This window comes from Artemia franciscana, chromosome 8, assembly GCF_032884065.1.
Source record: "Artemia franciscana chromosome 8, ASM3288406v1, whole genome shotgun sequence".
NCBI lineage: Eukaryota > Metazoa > Arthropoda > Branchiopoda > Anostraca > Artemiidae > Artemia > Artemia franciscana.
Window position 1 is genome coordinate 27,035,350 of NC_088870.1, and position 18,210 is coordinate 27,053,559.

The 18,210-nt window shown below is 37.0% G+C and overlaps 1 protein-coding gene across 3 annotated transcripts in view; it reads left to right on the forward strand.

Annotated features, from left to right (window-relative positions):
- The window catches only part of LOC136030225 (trichohyalin-like), a 185,779-nt gene that overhangs the window by 48,704 nt on the left and 118,865 nt on the right, over positions 1 to 18,210 (forward strand). The window lies entirely within an intron of this gene.

Sequence of the window (18,210 nt, forward strand, 5' to 3'; positions counted from 1 at the left end):
ACTGTATTTAAAGCCATTTTTCAGGCCGTATACATACATATATAACAACAAACAAACTAAATTATGTAACAATCGACTTTCGAATAACAAGACCCTTCCGGACAAAATTTGCCACTGCTACTATATTTATTTTTGACGTCGACTTCAAAGTTTCAAGAAGGGGCTCACGACCACCCACCCCAAGAAAGATCCCTCTTAGCTCATTTAGCCCCTGACACCTGAAAAGAAAATGGTCTAGCCCATCAAGATCACCACAAATTGGGCAAGTATACCGCATTTCCGGGTGACGCCTATTTTTCCAAACACTATAAAGAGGGAGACAGTTTGCTCGCACCTGCATCCAAGACCTCAGGGATTCTTTTGTAATCCCTAATTTAAAATATAACTCTTCACCATAATTTTCTTTCACCTTATAGTAAGAACTTAAGCTTTCCGACTGGCTAAGGTCGTTCCACTATTTCTGAATTTCTTGGTCTTCCAGCCTTGTTTGGATCTCTGACAGAAAGACTTTTGATCTGAGATTGGGCCATCTCCTCCATTCCATGCAAACGATAGACCTGTGCTGTCCAGTAGTTTTTGACATGGAAAGGCAATGCCGATTTTTGTTCGAGGGTAGATAATTCATCATACGCTGCTCTGATGAGTCTTGAGGAGGGACATTGCAGTATTCTCAGCCAAAACCTAATTAATTGGATCTGTCTATGTTTTCGCATGGAGAAAAGTCCCAAATCTCCCTTTATGAAAAGTGTGTGAGTTGTGGCGTGCAGACCTAGCATTCGTTTATAATATTGTAGCTGTAGAGTTTCTAATGAGTTTGCCACTTCTAGGCCCCATACTTCCCCTCCATTGTGGAGGATTGGCCTTATTTTTGAGTTGAACACGTTTTTGTGCATCTTTAAGTCACCTATTCCCGTCAAATTACTGTTCCTGAACAGCGTTGCCATTGCTGCGTTTCCTCGATTTGCCATCTTCGAAATATACAGTAGCGACAAATGGTATGCTCCCCATTAAAAATGGGTGACACAGATCTAAAACCACACAAGAATCATACTCCTCCTTCGCGCACGCGAGATTATGATGTACACATCACGATAAGAATATGGAGAACCTTTATATATTCTCTCTACTGTGGTAGCAACTGAACTAAGGTTCTGACGTATATGCTCAGAGTCTATACGCACGGTATCAAATATGTGTCATGTTTCTGGTTTCAATTCCAGCACTTGCTGCTGTAGAGAGGTGCAGAGAGGACATCGCTATTAAATAGCTTCATTTTTAATTTCGTATAACACTTTTATCATCGCCATACTGGTTTTAGTCGTTTAAAAGCTCCACCGGCTTGCCCTATCCTCAGCTGCATTTCCCTCTCGCTTGACACTAAATTTTTCACTGTGTTGCCGAGGCACCTGAACTCTATATATCATGCTCAATAGTTGAATCTTCATACTTTATGTTCAGGGGGGAATCAGTTGTTGCCACGCTCTTTGTTTTCTCTGTGTTAATCTTGGGGCCAAGTTGGCCAGCATTTTTACGAATAGTACTGGGAAGATCCTTTTGAGTTTGTCCTTTTTACTTTCCATCAAGACAATATCGTCAGTAAAATTCAGGTCGGCTAACTATTTGGTTTCTGCAATTTGGATGCCAAGCCCTGTACAACCACGAAGTATATATTCAACAGCGAGGACGAAGAGGAACGGAAAAAGAACACAGCCATGTTTTACGCTAGACATGATACGGAAATATCTAGTATTCCCTTCTTGGGTCTGAGCACAACATTCTGAGTTTTCATATAATGCAACGATTTAGGCCACTATTTTTTCAGAAGCTCCATAGTATCGTAGGATTTTCCGTAGCGAGTCTTGGTAGATGGAGTCGACGGCTCTCTTGAAGTCCACGAAAATGAGGCACAATTTTTCTTCCCATTCATTGCATCCCCTCAATTGTGATCCGGGGTGTCAATCCACGAAAGAACGTGACGGTCGGAATCTTCGATGTTCTTCCCGCAGGAGTTTATCGAGGACTGTTTAGATGCGCAACAGAATAATCTGTGAGAAATGTTTACCCGGGACAGATAGGAGACTGATGCCCCTGTAGTTGCCATATTTTGTCGCGTCTCCTTTCTTGAAAAGTTTGATGAGCGTACTATTGTGCCAATCATCGAGTACTTTTTTAGACTTCAAGATACTAGCAAAAAGTGTAAGCCACACATCCATCCATCCATGTCAAGTAAAGTAAAAGTCTATAAAAATGAAAAAAATTAAAGTAATTACAAAATATATAAAAACATTCAGTTCTATTGAGCAATGCCGAAGTAATGGACGGACATTATTGAACAATATCGACATTTTTGAACTTGGCTATCAAACACTGATGTATTTAACTCCTCCAGACTCTATAACTATAAAAAGTAGAGCATTTTTAAAGCAGTTTTTTCAAAGTAAAGGATTGAAACCAAGATTAAGAAGATAAAATAAGAAAGAATTTCTAATGCTGGCCGCTATTGAGAAAGACTGTATGTGTTGAACGTTACAGAGTAAAAGTGATATTTTAAATTTAATTTTGAATGCCAAAAACCGATATATTTGACGGCCTTATACTTCATAACAATAAAAATTAAATCTTTTATCTAAGTTAATACTAGATCAGTACAATCACCACTCCTGGTAAAAAAATAAAAATAAAATCAAAGTTAATAATAAAAGAAAAATAGATATACGTTGCATGGTAAACGTGAGGTGTTGCGGCAACCTTTGTTCGGCTTCGCCGAGTAAAGTTTTGCGAGAGCAACACTTTGGTTTTGTTTCCTCGCTTCGATTAAGCGCTGAAATTGTTAATCTGTGAGGATCTTAAAATAAGTACTAGGTACACCAACTCGCAAAAGCTGCAAATCCCTCATTGCAACTAGCAAACGTTGCAAGCCTCGCATTGCTGAAGATGATTGTAGCATAACAGCCGATTATTACTTACATGTCCCCTACATGTCTTACCACTGGAGCCAAATTGGTCTTACCATCAAATACACTAGAATCAAATAATAGGTACACCAACTAACAAAAGCTGCGAACCCCTCATCGCCGAAGATGATTATGAGCTAATAGTCGCCTGTTGCTCAAAACTCCCCTATATGTTTATCAATTGGTATCGGCCTATTTTAGGTTTCAGTGTGTACCTTACTACTGAAGTTGTCAACCCCTTTTAACTTTCAAACTGGTATATCTCATGAAGGAATTTTTGTACCAAAAAATGGATGACATATACTTGGATCGGCTCATCAAGAGCTATCGACTAATGTCGAAAAAAAATCTATCTGTCTTAGTCTAAAAGTTGACTTTTTGCAGCAGACAAGGTTTTTAACGCCATCACCTTGAAAGGAGCAAAGGATAAAATCTAATTTCTTTAGCAATGAGAGAACTTTTAAAGTTTAAGAGGTACATCTGATACCATTTCTGTATCGGCCTATTTTTGGTTTCAATGTGCACCTTACTACTGAAGTTGTCAATGCCTTTAAACTTTCAAACTGATATATCTCATGAAGAAATTTTTCTACCAAAAAATGGATGACATATACTTTGATCTGCTCATCAAGAGGGAGACTTACAAGGGGACTTACAAGTCCCCTACATGTCTTACCACTGGAACCAAATTGGTCTTACCATCAAATACACCGGAATAAAAAAAAAGGTACACCAACTAGCAAAAGTTGCGAACCCTTCATCGCCAAAGATGATTTTGAGCTAACAGCCAACTGTTGCTTAAAATCCCCCTACATATCTCACAATTGATATCGGCCTATTTTTGGTTTCAGTGTGTACCTTACTACTGAAGTTGTCAACGCATTTAAACTTTCAGACTAATATATCTCATGAAGGAAATCTATCTGTCTTAGTTCAAAAGTTAACTTTTTTGCCGTAGGCCAAGTTTCTAACGTCATCACTTAGAAAAGAGCAAAGGATAAACTCTAATTCTTTAGGAATGAGAGCACTTTTAAAGTTTAAGAGGCACGTCTGATACCATTTCTCTACAGCAATCCCAAGTGCAAAAAACTGAATGATAACTCAGTTGAAATCAAACATCTCGTGGTAACGAACTGCAGTAAGGAGCAACCCGGCTCAATAGTAACCGAAACTCTAAAAAACGGAATTTTATAACAATAGTTACATCAAAAGAATTGCAAGAATTTAAATTGCAAAGAATTTATATATATAAGTTTCATCAAGTTTAGACTTACCCATTAAAAGTTACGAGCCGGAAAAAATTTGCCTTATTTTTGAAAATTGAGAGAAACGCCCCTTAAAAGTCATAGAATCTTAACGAAAATCACACCATCAAATTCAGCGTATCAGAGAACCTTACAGGAGAAGTTTCAAGCTCCTATCTACAAAAATGTGGATTTTTTTTTTTTTTTGCCACAAGACAGATCACGGATGTTTTTTTTTTTTTTCAGGGGTGATCATATTGACCAAGTGGTCCTAGAATGTCGCGAGAGGGCTCATTCTAGCGAAAATTAAAAGTTCTAGTGCCTTTTTTAAGTGACCAGAAAATTGGAGGGCACCTAGGCCCCCTCCCACGCTCATTGTTTCCCAAAGTCACCGGATAAAAATTCTAAGATAGCCATTTTATTCAGCATAGTCGAAAAATCTAATAACTATGTCTTTGGGGACGACCTACTCCCCCACAGTCCCCGTGGGAGGGGCTGCAAATTATAAACTTTGACAAGTGTTTACATATAGTAATGGTTATTGGGAAGTGTACAGACGCTTTCAGGGGAATTTTTTGGTTGGTGGGGGGGGAAGTGAGGGGAGGGAGTTATGTGGGGGAGCTTTCCATGGAGGAATTTGACACGGGGGAAGAAAATTTCCATGAAGGGGGTGCAGGATTTCTTGGTATTTAAAAAAAAACAATGAAAAAATAAATATGAAAAAGTTTTTTCAGCTGAAATTAAGGAGAAGGATTAAAACTTAAAACGAACAGAAATTATTACGCATATGAGGGGTTCACCTCCTCCTTATACCTCGCTCTTTACGCTAAAGTGATTTTATTAATTTCAACTATTTATTCTACGGCCTTTGTGATTCAGGAGTCATTCTTAAGGAATTGGGACACAATTTAAGCTCTAGTGTAGAGAGTGAGGTATTGACGAGGGGGTGAACCCTCTCATACGTAATAAAAACATACGAATATAGAAGTTTGTTACGTAAGTTAATTCGTAAGTTACGTATATTTTCACTAATAAAAACGTTCGTAAAAAATTATAATGTCTAATTGCCTTTTTAAGTAACCAAAAAATTGGACGGTAACTAGGCCTCCTTCCCCGGTTCTTTTTTCTCGAAATCGTCCAATCAAAACTATGAGAAGGCCATTTAGCCAAGAATAAGCAAATTTCGTTATAATTATTCAGGTGTGGAGAGCCAAAATCAAAACATGCATTAATTCAAAAACGTTCAGAAATTAGATAAAAAAACAAGTTTTTTTTAACTGAAAGTAAGGAGCAACATTAAAACTTAAAATGAACAGAAATTACTCCGTATATGAAAGGGGCTGTTCCCTCCTCAACGCCCCGATCTTTACGCTAAAGTTCTTTACTGTTTTAAAAAGTAGAGTAACTTTAGCGTAAAGAGCGAGACGCCGAGGAGGGAACAGCCCCTTTCATATACGGAGTAATTTCTGTTTGTTTTATGTTTTAATGTCGCTCTTTTTGGCCCCAGGCAAGAGTTCTACGAAGCTTTCCAAAATGTAAAGTCATATTCATCAATCCGACTTAAGGTCCACACTTTCCGTAAAAACCGCAGAGATTAGACCCTTGCCAGTTTCTAGGAATTAGCTGAAATCGGGTGCTAGGAAAAAAAAAACAAAAACTAAAACACGACAAAACCAAAGTGTCGCTCTCGCAACACAAAAAGACTCGTCGTTGTATTTTTTATTTTCCAGAATTGCATTAAAGTAGCGGATATTCTTAGTAGGTATTTCCTCAGAAGAATTGCTCGATATAAAATAAACCTGATAATGTAAGCATGTTTGCACTACAAGCTGTAATGTTTACACGTGCTTCCATAGAACGCCTATGGATCGAAAGGGTACCGCACCCAAGTGGAAAGGGATTTAGCAGCAAAAATGCTTAACATGCAATTATACAATCAATTCATCTTCTTGAATCTCACGGCACCGCCCCATTTCAAAACATCAATTTCATGTCAATTATCGTGAAATAATAACAATACTTATCGCATTGTGTTTTGCATTTATATGATAGGTTGGGCCAAGATTAACCACAGTTTGCTGTCGCTCAGTGTGTAATGGCAAAAATTAAGTTTCTTTTGACGAATAAACTAAGCATAACCTTTCTTAACAACTAAGAGTTATTAGCCATGCGACCAAAACTGGGTGTATTGAGGAAAGGGGTATTTTCAAATGATAAAACAGCGCGCATGTGCCATTGGCGTCAGACTAATTGGAGGAATCACAATTAAAAAGAAACAAAGTCTCAACATAACCTTCAAATATGAGCTCCCAAAGTTAAATAGCTACGTTTAAAACCCTTTGTCCTTGGTCAAGAATTGTTCAGACAATTCAAGAGCTATGGGTTTAGCTTAGGAGCCTGGTGCTTATCTTTAGGGAAATCTAAAATAGAACAGATTAATAGACATTTTTGTCACAAAACGTGATCTTGTCTTGTCTTCCGGAAACGCCATAATTTTGGGGATTTCCCTCATAATTTCCTTTGACTGAAAAATAATCGGAACGAGTTTGCCCAACTTAAATTTCTGCACACGAATCTGGAAGAATTCCTTAACTATTGAACTGCAAAAATACATATTTCATAAGGAAAACGTAGGAATTTTCGACGTAAAACCTTAAATTAGGTACCGTATCCTTTTCTCAGACCACACTGCTCTGGGTTATTCACTACATTTTTTTCGGTGATAGTTCAATGACAAAGTTCATTCGAAGTCTTGATGTAAATTTTCTTCTTTCGTCTTGCCTAAATGTAAAATAAATTTCCAATGAAGGTGACAAAGTCTTTTGCAGTGTTTCCACTTTCTCATTTTTTAAAGCCCTAATAAAGGGCTGAAAAATTCCTAGAAATCCCCATCTTCTGTTCCAAAATCCCTAAAAATCTCCCATTTTCTAATTACTCCCTGAACCGCTTCTCCCTATCTCATTTTACCCGTACCATTGAAAGGTAACATATTTTGGCTTCTTAGATTGAAGTCTAGCTATCACTACCATAATAGAACGTCTTGTCATGCCGTTTAAAGTGCTTTTTAATCGTCAGCTAAATAAAAATAGAAAAGAAAATGTAATGCTGTAATGTAGATTACAGTACAAGATGTTTAATATGTTCAATCGGAACTTTTAAAACGTAATCAGACCTCACCTTCCCCTGATGTGTCTTCAACATTTTTTGTATGGTGGCTGAAGCTTTCACCGTTCTCATGTGGTGAAGTAACTGATCATCTTCACATTCCACACTTTCTTGAGCCCTTTTCATTCCATATTTTTTTTTTAGAATCCCCCGCAAAGTTTATGTTTTCAATTTATTCTGACGGTCAGTTTTCACTACTTTTACAGCACTGAAAAACTTCTCGACATTGACATTTGAAAATGGAACAGTGGAAATAAATAATACTGCCGGTTTCAGGTTAGGATACAAATTCTGTTCCGGCAGCATTTTTTTTCACCATTACCAAACACCAGCAGGTCACGGCATCCATTGTTTTGACGTTTTCAATATCGATGAGGCTCTGCCTCCTCCACTCCTGCTCGGTTTTGGTTCTGTCCCATGGGATCTGTCCATACTTCCTAACAAAAGGTAGCAGAGAGGCGGGCTGAAGTGATTAGGCTGACACTGGGTCAACCATTTCAGCATGTTTGTAAATGTCGTCTTCGAAATGGAACCTTTTCTGTATCTGGCCTACTGCTTTGATATGGAACGCCTGTGCAGCTTTGAGAACTACTTCAATTGAATCAGGGGGGACGGCGGTATCTGACCTTGACGTACAGAGGGAATCGTATCCGTTCGGACCCAAGTAAACGCTTTCAAGGGGAAGTTAAAACTTCCGATTGTTCACATCGATTTCTAAAGCACTAGTTGATTCCACAACTAGGGATTGCCACAACTAGGGATTGCGGAGGGGTTGTCCCCTCCGCAATCCCTCGCTCTTTACGCTAAAGCTTTTAATTGTTTTAAAAAGTAGAATTGTGGCAAAGAGTCAAACTTTAGCGTAAAGAGCGAGGGATTGCGGAGGGGACAACCCATTTCATATACGGAGTAATTTCTGTTTGTTTTAAGTTTTAATGTCGCTCCTTACTTTCAGCTAAAAAAATTGGTTTTTTATATTTAATTTCTGAACGTTTTTGAATTAATGCATGTTTGGTTTTGGCTCTCCGCACATAAATTATTAAAATGAAATTTGTATATTAATTCTTTTTTTTGGCTAAATGGCTTTCTCTTAGTTTTGATCAGACGATTTTGAGAAATAAGGGGTGGAGAAGGAGGCCTAGTTGCCCTCCAATTTTTCGGTTACTTAAAAAGGCAACTAGAACTTTTAATTTTTAACGAACGTTTTTATTAGTAAAAAATATACGTAACTTAAGAATTAACTTACGTAACAAACTTTCATAACCTTATATTTTTATTATGTATACGAGGGGGTTTATACCCTCGTTAATACCTCGCTCTTTACACTAAATCGTAAGTTTTGTCCCAATTCTTTAAGAATGACCCCTGAATCAGAAGGGCCGTAGAATAAATAGTTGAAATTACTAAAAATACTTTAGCATAAAGAGCGAGGTATTTATCTCCTCCTAAATACCTCGCTCTTTATGCTAAAGTATTTTTAGAACCCCTCATATGCGTAATAATCTCTGTTCGTTTTAAGTTTCAATGCTACTTCTTCCTTTCATTTGAAAAAACGTTTTCATGTTTATTTTTCATTGTTTTCTTATAGTAATGCTAGAGAATCCTGCGCCCTTTTCATTGAATTTTTCTTCCCCCATGACAGATTCCTCCAAGGAAAGATCCTCCAACATAGCTTCTTCTCCTCAGCCCCACCCCCAAACAAAATGAAATCCCCCTGAAAACGTCTGTACACTTCCCAATAACCATTACTATATGTAAACACTGGTCAAAGTTTGTAACTTGCAGCCCCTCCCCCAGGGATTGTGGGGGAGTAAGTCATCCCCAAAGGCATAGTTATTATGGTTTTCGACTATGTTGAACAAAATGGCTATCTCAAAATTTTGATCTGTTGAGTTTGGGAAAAAATGAGCGTGGGAGGGGGCCTAGATGCCCTCCAATTTTTTTGGTCACTTAAAGAGGACACTAGAACTTTTCATTTCCGTTAGAATGAGCCCTCTTGCGACATTCTAGGACCACTTGGTCGATACGATGACCCCTGGGAAAAAAAAACAAAAAAAAAACAAACAAATAAACACGCACCCGTTATTTGTCTTCTGGCAAAAAATACAAAATTCCACATTTTTGTAGATAGGAGCTTGAACTTCTACAGTAGGGTTCTCTGATACGCTGAATCTGATGGTGTCATTTTCCTTAAGATCCTACGACTTTTAGAGGGTGTTTCCCCCTATTTTCCTAAATAAGGCAAATTTTCTTAGGCTCGTAACTTTTGATGGGTAAGACTAAACTTGATGAAACTTATATATTTAAAATCAGTATTAAAATGCGATTCTTTTGATGTAGCTATTGATATCAAAATTCAATTTTTTAGAGTTTTGGTTACTATTGAGCCGGGTCGCTCCTTACTACAGTTCGTTACCACGAACTGTTTGATACAACGTAACAAGCTAGGCGACAGCCATGGTTTCTTAGGATTGTTTTTCCTTGATGGCGAACAAACCATCATACAAGTATATATGATGGAGGTAATGACAAGTCTTGGTCATTATCAGAATCAGCATATCATAAAACCTTTGAAACTCATATCTATATCATCCGTAAGATCGACCAAATTATTCCAATCGATTTTTGCAATTTCCTGCTTAACCTTTGCAGGTTACTCTGGCTAAACACGGGCATTGGACACTTTGGAATCATTGGTGCTGGCTTTGGGGGAATACAAACCTCAAGTCTTGCTGAAATCCCTAAATGATCTAATATATCTGTAATAATAACTTTGGAGCTGAAAAATCTAAATTTCAAAGAAATATTGTTAATTAGCTTCTATGAGGAGATGGTGATTCGTGTGCATATATTAATAGTAAGAAATAAACCATAGGACATACACAGCTGCAAAAGAATCCATAGATACGATCGTATCAAGCTCCTGATGGTCAATGTTAAAATCCCCGAGCATCATGAATGGATGTGGATGTGAGAAGATCCATAACGATTTGTATTGAGCCAAATGACGGCCTTTGTAATATAATAACAAAAACATCCTTAAGTTTCAGCCTAAGCTGAAGAATAAATGGTTCAAATAACATTTCCTGATATACTACTTGGTCATTTCTTATCAATATCTCAATATCGTTTCGAATTAATGCTCCATTTCCTCCATGTTGTCCGAACTTTCGATTCCTATTGTAAAATCTTTATCCTGGCATTTGTAAGACAGCTGAGTTGTGGTCATTCATTTAGGTTTCAGTAAGACGGATAACCCGAAAACCGATTACATTGGAAAAATTAAACAAAGGATTTAGCCCTTGGCAATTAAGATGGAAAACTTTGAGGCTTTTCGCATCACCACACTCAGATTGAATTCCATCTTTAAACAAATATTTCGAAATTATATATTTATATTGTCCTGCTATCCCAGTGTCATAACCCCGATGTAGCTGCTCCGTAAATATACCTCCAAAATCTACATTAGAAGCTTCCAGATTATTAAGACGGCTAATGTCCTGGGAATCATGATCGTAATTATCGATTGTTATTAAATTTCAAAAAAAAACTGTCGGTACATGGTTTCAATAGTAATAAAGATAACAAACAGAAGTGAAGAAGAAAAACAAAAATAATCCACTTCAAGACACTAATAAGAAAAGAAAAAGCCATGAAAATATTGCCTGTAACTATCAAGCTCCTAACGCAGCGACTCTTAACTTAGTGATTCACACTAACCCCAACATCATAAGATTATTCAAAAACTAGTATAACAAAACTTCAATAAGACTTAATCAACAAAAATACACAAATTGTGGTATCAACAGACCCTTTGCATTGTTCCAAGGCAGTTTAGCTACAGTGTTGTCTTTTTTGACACAAATAACAGAGGCTAGGTTATTCCACTCCTTTTTCCACTAGATATTTATGGATATCCAGGAGTTCCTTGCGCACAATGCGCACACGAGACGAAACATCATCGCCAATGAAAATATTCTTATACACAGTGAACTGTTTCGCTTTAATAATTTCGCATTACTCAAAATAGAAAATCGAACCTATGTGTTGTCCACTTTAATTTTCACACACATTTTAGAGCACTAAACAACACTAAAACCCGGCAAATTTCCGCTATCAAACGACAATCCATGCACCAGCACATCCGAAATCAGAGACTTGGCATCCTTAATAAGTACTTGATTTAGGACCCAAAATAAGAAGTTGCGCATTTTATTGCAAAATTCTTCAACAAGTGATTGACTGACTACTGAATTCACTTCCTCATTACAATTATTAATCATCTCCGATTGTCCCGCCATATTATTCCTCAGAACCAGAAGTTCTGATTTCGCTGTTGCAAATTCATTCTCAAGCACATTATTTTTATTTTCTATCAATGTAACACGATTGGTCATTGCACTTAAATCAGTTTTTATCTCCAAGACAATATGCTGGATTGCCTCAATATTCGCATTTATGGACTGGGCCATTTCCAGGATTTTAATAATATTCTCAGCATTTGACCTCTGGCAATCAGCGAGAACGCTACCATCAGAATTACTCGTGGAGTTCATCATGGGATCCAATAATTCAGCTTCAGTTCGATTACGTTTACCTCTGCCTTTTTTCCCCTTATAAAGGAATAAAAAATAAAACTATTAGCCCACATTTATATTAACTTATTTTTTACCCAAGCTAGTTCACATCGTGCAACTTATATATGCCATTAAAAGGGCAGGACTGACACCCAAATCACGATTTTTCTTAAAATGGAAATCTGCCACTATTAGTACTATTTATACTGTTACTACTATTACTAATAAATCTAAAAATATTAAGGTGAAAGTTTCAGGGTGTGTTGAGGGGATGTTGAACCAAATCAAAACATCCTACGTGCAGCATGTAGGATGTCATAAGGATATATTATCCTGTAATAAATATTCTCCCTTCTGGCACCCCTACTACTAGGCAAGTTGATCTTGAACCTACCCATAGCACCTCCATGCATGAAAAATATGATAAATTCCAGCCACCCCCAGAAAGTATTCATAGACCTCCTCACCCTCAAACTCCTTTTTCAAATCATTTGCCAGATAAAACGGATATTTCTAGTACTCATAATAGTAAACATAAGAATAATAAACTACATTACCATTCCCCTAGGTTGTTATTAAATAATACAGAAAGCCTTAATTTTGAAAAAAACTTATTGAGCTTGAAATTACGGCAAATAAGCTAGCATCATATTTAATTTGCATAACCGAGGTTCAGTCCCAAAACCTGGATACTCTGAAGATGGCTTATTTCAATGAATTTATTAAACTCCGCCCACATGATCATTACCTTGTTAAAAAGGGTGGAGGGGTGATGATTTTTTTTGTCGTGATAATTTGTCGCCAAGGGAAGTTAGTGTTCCAGGAAAAAATGGGTATGATGAAATAATTTGGATTAATGTTAAACCGAAAGCTCTACCACGCCCATTAACTAATATCATTGTTGGTTGGTTTTATTATCCACCCGGCCAAAAATCGGAGCAGCGTAAAGATTTCTTGGGAAAACTCCAAGCAGCGCTTGATTACCTCCAGTCTAAACATCCAAATGCTGGGATCCTACTTACCGGTGACGGAAATGAACTAAGTACAGTATTACCGTAATAAAGTAAGTGAACTCTTTAAAGCACGGCCGAAGCAGCGGTATAATAAAGTCAAGAAAATCAGTGGTAAAACAGTCAAAAATGTTGACTTTATTCTTGATGTTCCCCCTGAAACTACAGCTAACTCATTAAATAAACTCATTAAATATTGTACAAACCCTTCCTGCTCTCTCATCTAATATTCCCTGACCCCCAGAACCAGACCAGGATATCCCTGTAGTACAGCCTGTTGATGTTGAGGCGAAAATACGTAAACTAAAGAGAACTTCAACATGCCCCGTTGACATTCCAATTGATTTATTAAAAGATTTCCTTATAAGTTATCAAAACCTTTATCAAATATTTTTAATACAATAACTAGAAGTGGCACCTTCCCTAAGTAATGGAAAAAAGGATACATCACACCCATACAGGAGAAAGGTGTTAGATTGGATTTTTATGGAATTCGACCAATTACCTTAACTCCAATATTCTCTAAACTGTATGAGAGTTTTGCAGCAGATTAAAAACACGATCCTTGTACTTATTGATGAACAACAATTCGGAAACATGAAAGGTTTATCAACGACGAGCATTGCTGAATGAATTTAATGTCCCTTCCTCTTATTGTTATTACTAGTACTAATATACTACTACTATTTATATTGCTACTACTGCTTCTGCTGCTAAAGCTAGGGATATTGAGGTGAAAATTGCAGGAGATGTTGAGGGGATGTTGAACCACATTAAAACACACTACGCGCATTTAGGTTCTCGAAAGGGTAGAAGTAAAAAAAGGTGCTATGTGCCAACTACTACTACTACTACTTGATGTTAATTACTGCTCATTTTGAATTTGACTCGCTTATTTATTGTAATTTCTGTTCTTTTTGGGCTTCATTTATTTATTGATGGTGATCTGTGGTAGTTTTATGCCTGGATTATTATTTGACATAATTTCTTCTCATTTTTGGTTTTATGGAGTTCTTTACTTTTTTTTTCAAAAACTTATTTTGTGGAAAATTTTTAAAAAATTAATTTATGTTTGTGTTTTATTGACACAGTCTTTTTCATGGAAAAAGAAAGTAATATTTTATATCTTTTCGTGTTTTTTTTACAATAAAAATTCATAGTTTGGATTGCTATTTGTATATTGCAGAACCTTTGTCAACAATTTTTTAATAACCCAAACCCTTTTGATAATCTTGACATATAGACAGTATTGTTTAATTTTATTCTTTAAGTTTTATTCCTCCTCAAGTGGAACTGGAAAATAAAACTTAATACCATTGCCAGAAAATCCATCTATGTTCTTTTACAGCTTGGATACACTAAAATTCTAATGATTTAATTAAATCGTAAGAGAAGAAGCTGTAATAGTGGTAGCCCTGGAAGTTTTAACTTAATATACTCGGTCGTTCCTGGGATATTGGCAACCACCATAAACGAAGTGCCTTTTGATTTAGTTTTAAAACAACATCTAGTTTAAAGTATGACGAACAAATTGCATAACTGTGGGAGTTTGACATACTCAATATCCCTAGAGACATAGTTACTGGACCGTTTAACTATGCTGAATAAAATGGCTGTCTCAAAGTTTTCATTTATGTGTTTGGAATTGATGGGCTTCAAATGAGGGCTGCTTGCCCTCCAGTCACTTCTGACTCTATAAAAGGGTACTAGAACTTTTAATTTTCAATTGAATTAGCTCCTTTAGAAGCTCCAATGATGTTGCTAGCTATGATAGAATGGCGCTGCCTATCATATTACTGATAAGGCCTATTGAAAACCTGGATGCATATATTTTTTTGTTTTGTTTTAATGGCAAATTTCCATTAAAGTTCCCTAAAAGTTTAACCTTAATAGCTGTAACGTCATTAGTTAAAGTAGCTGTAGTAGTAGTATTAATAGTATACACATAGGGCAGTGTGGCTAGTTCAAAATACGCTGCAACTTACCCTGAAAGATCTAACATGAGAATATAAGCCGTTCTTGAGATACTGCTTTATAACCCTTTTGACAATCTACATGCTCATAGTTCGCTTTGATTTAGTTCAAAATCCGAATAAGTATTTCTTAATTAATTCACTTTAATACCCCTAGCTTGTGTAGTGGCAATAGTTGTAGTAGCAGCAGTAGTATTAGTAGCTTTATAAGCATAACACCTTTGATTCTCTTCAACATCCCCTTTAACAAACAATTAAAGTTTTAACTTAATACCATCAACCGTTCCTGAAGCATTGCTGATACGTTCTCTTGATAACATGTGTGGGCATAATGTGATTCGATATAGTTCATTACAGTCTCAATATTTCCCGATTTTTCGACTTAATACTCTTAGCTTTAGTAGCAGTACTAGTAGTACCAGTAGTAATAGTAGTAGCAGGAGTAGTAAGAGCAATAGAATTAATAGTAGTAGCCTTCGCTTTATTAGCAGTAGTAGTAGTAGCCGTAGTAATAATACTAGTAGCAGTAGTAAAAGCATAAATAGTAGTAGTAGAAGTGGTAGTAGTAGTAGTAGCATCAGTAGCAGTAGTAGTAGTGGTGGTAGTAGTAGTAGTTTTGGTAGTAAAAGTAGTAGTATGCACATATCGCTAATATACCCTTATGACATCCTATCCTTAGTATGAGTAGAAGCAGTACCATTAGGATTCATTTGTCTTTTTGTTAGTTCAACACCCCCCTAACAAGCCCTGCAAGTTTCTACTTCAGACACCAAGCTGTTCCTAAGATATTGCTGATACGCACATTTGAAAAGCTGCATAAAGACAGCGTGTTGTGATTCTATACACCTTTCCGCCTAAAAAAAAATTCCTGAAAATTTCACCTTCATATCCTTAGGCATAGTTGCAATAGTAGCCACAGTAGTATTATAAGTATTAGTAGTACTTGTAGCACTATTAATAGCAATAGTACTAGCAGCAGCAGCAGTAATAACATATTGCCTTTTGGTCAGTTAAACATCCCTCTCACCAAGTTCTGAAAGTGTCAGCTTGATACAATTAGTTGTTGCTATGACATTGCCGATATACCCTTTTGATAACCAGAATATTTATATACTTCTTGAAATTCTAATCTTAATGCTCTTGGACTTACAAGTAGTTACAATAGAAGTAGCAGTTGGAGTTGTATTATTGCTAGTAACGTGGACATATTGCCTTTTGTTCAAATTATCTTACCCTTTAAACATTCTCTGAAAGTTCCAACTTAATTACCAAATTAATTATTGCGGTTCATCATTTTGACAATCTGCATGCTCATAGTGTCTTTTCATTCAGTTGAAATTTCCCCTAAATATTCTCTCGAATTTTCAACTTCATAGACTTAGCCTTAACAGTACTAGTATCATAGCAGTAGTGGTGGTAGCAAGTGAAGTAGTGCAGTAGTAGTGTTGTATTAGTAGTAGCAACAGTAGTAGCAGCAGTATTAATTGCAGTATTAGCTTGTATATGTTTTTTTTTGTATGTTGACTATGCCACTCATGATGCCCCATGAGTATCATCTTGATATGGTTAGCCGTTTGAAAAATATTTCTGATACGCCTGTATCAGCAATTTGTGTGCACATAGTATGCTTTGATTTAGTTCAACTTTTACCCTCAATATTTCCTCAAACGTATTTATCAATTCCCTCAGCCTTAGTTGTACTCGCTACAGAAGCAGTTGTTTTGGTGGTAGTTGTTGTAGCAGTAGTAGAAGTAGCCGTAGCAGTAGTTGTAGTTATAGTAGCAGAAGTAGTAGCATGTAAGTGTTGCCTTTTTGGTCAATTGATCATCTCCCTTATATTTTCAGGAAAGTTCCAATTTAATATAGTCAGTCATTCCTGAGTTAAGGAATGGCCTTCCGATCACTTTTGACTCTTAAAAGGGGCACTAGAACTTCCGATTTACAATCATATGAGCACCATTTGAAATTTATATGATCACCCATTCCACATGAACCCTTTGTGCCGCTGGGGCGTAACTCACAACCCTTGGCCCGTGGCTCTGGGGTGTTGTGTCAACCCTGGAGGCATTTTCATATGTTCATTGGACTATTTTGAATAAAATGGCTATCTCACAATTTCAATCAGATGTGTTTGTTGAATAGAAGGCGAGTAAGTGAGCAGTAATTGGATGTGTTTTGGGAAACGATGGACGTGAAGGGGGCTGGTTGCCTTTCAATCACTTTTGACTCTTAAAAGGGGCATTAAAACTTCCAATTTACAATCAAATGAGTCCCATTTGAAATTTGAACGATCACCTATTCCATATAAACCCTATGTGCCCCTGGGGCATAAATTACAACCTTTGCCCCGTGGCTCTGAGGCGTTGTGTCAACCCTGGAGGCATTTTCATAAGTTCATTGAACTATTTTGAATGAAATGGCTATCTCACAATTTCAATCAGATGTGTTCGGTGAATAGAAGGCGTCAGGGTGGGGATGGGGGGATTAATTGCTCTCCATTGCTTTTGAATATTAAAATGTGCTTAAAAGGCGCATTGCTTTTGAATCAGTTTCATATATGCCCCTGGGGCAAAACTACAACCCTTGCCCCTTGGCTCTGGGGTTTGTTTCAACCCCGAAAGTCTTGTTATATAATCTTTGGACTATTTAGAACAAAATGGCTATCTCAACATTTCTATCAGACGCATTTGGGGAAAAGAAAACGTTGGGATGGGGGGCTAGTCACAATCTGATCGCTTTTGACTCTTAAAAAGAGCAACACAACTTACGATTTTCACTCAAATGAGCCCCCTCCAAAGTTTATGCGACCACCCCTTCAATAAAATCCTTGTATGCTAATAATGAGCAACTACTAAAACTTATAGCCCTTGCCCTAAGGGATGTGGGGGGTGGTCATCCCGAAAGAAGTAATTACTGGACCTTTCAACTTTGCTAAACAAAATGGTTATCTCAAAATTCTCATTGGGTGTGTTTGAGGAAATGATGGGCGTGGAGGGGCTGGTTGCCCTCCATTCACTTTCGACTCTTAAAAAGGCACCAGAACTTTTAATTTTCTATCAAATGAGTCCCATTCAAAGTTTCAAGGACAACTCCGACGTGACTTGGTCAGAAAAATATAAATGAAACAGTTTGCCCACATTGCTCTTCATTTAGGCAGCGCTATTGCGCTGCCTATGATCTTGGTTTTGATGGGGATTTTTTATGTTATGAGAAATAAAAGCCCATAGCTAGAAATAAAGATTGTTTTCAGTAAATGCAAGCTATGATACGGTCTTTAGAAGGCATAGGGG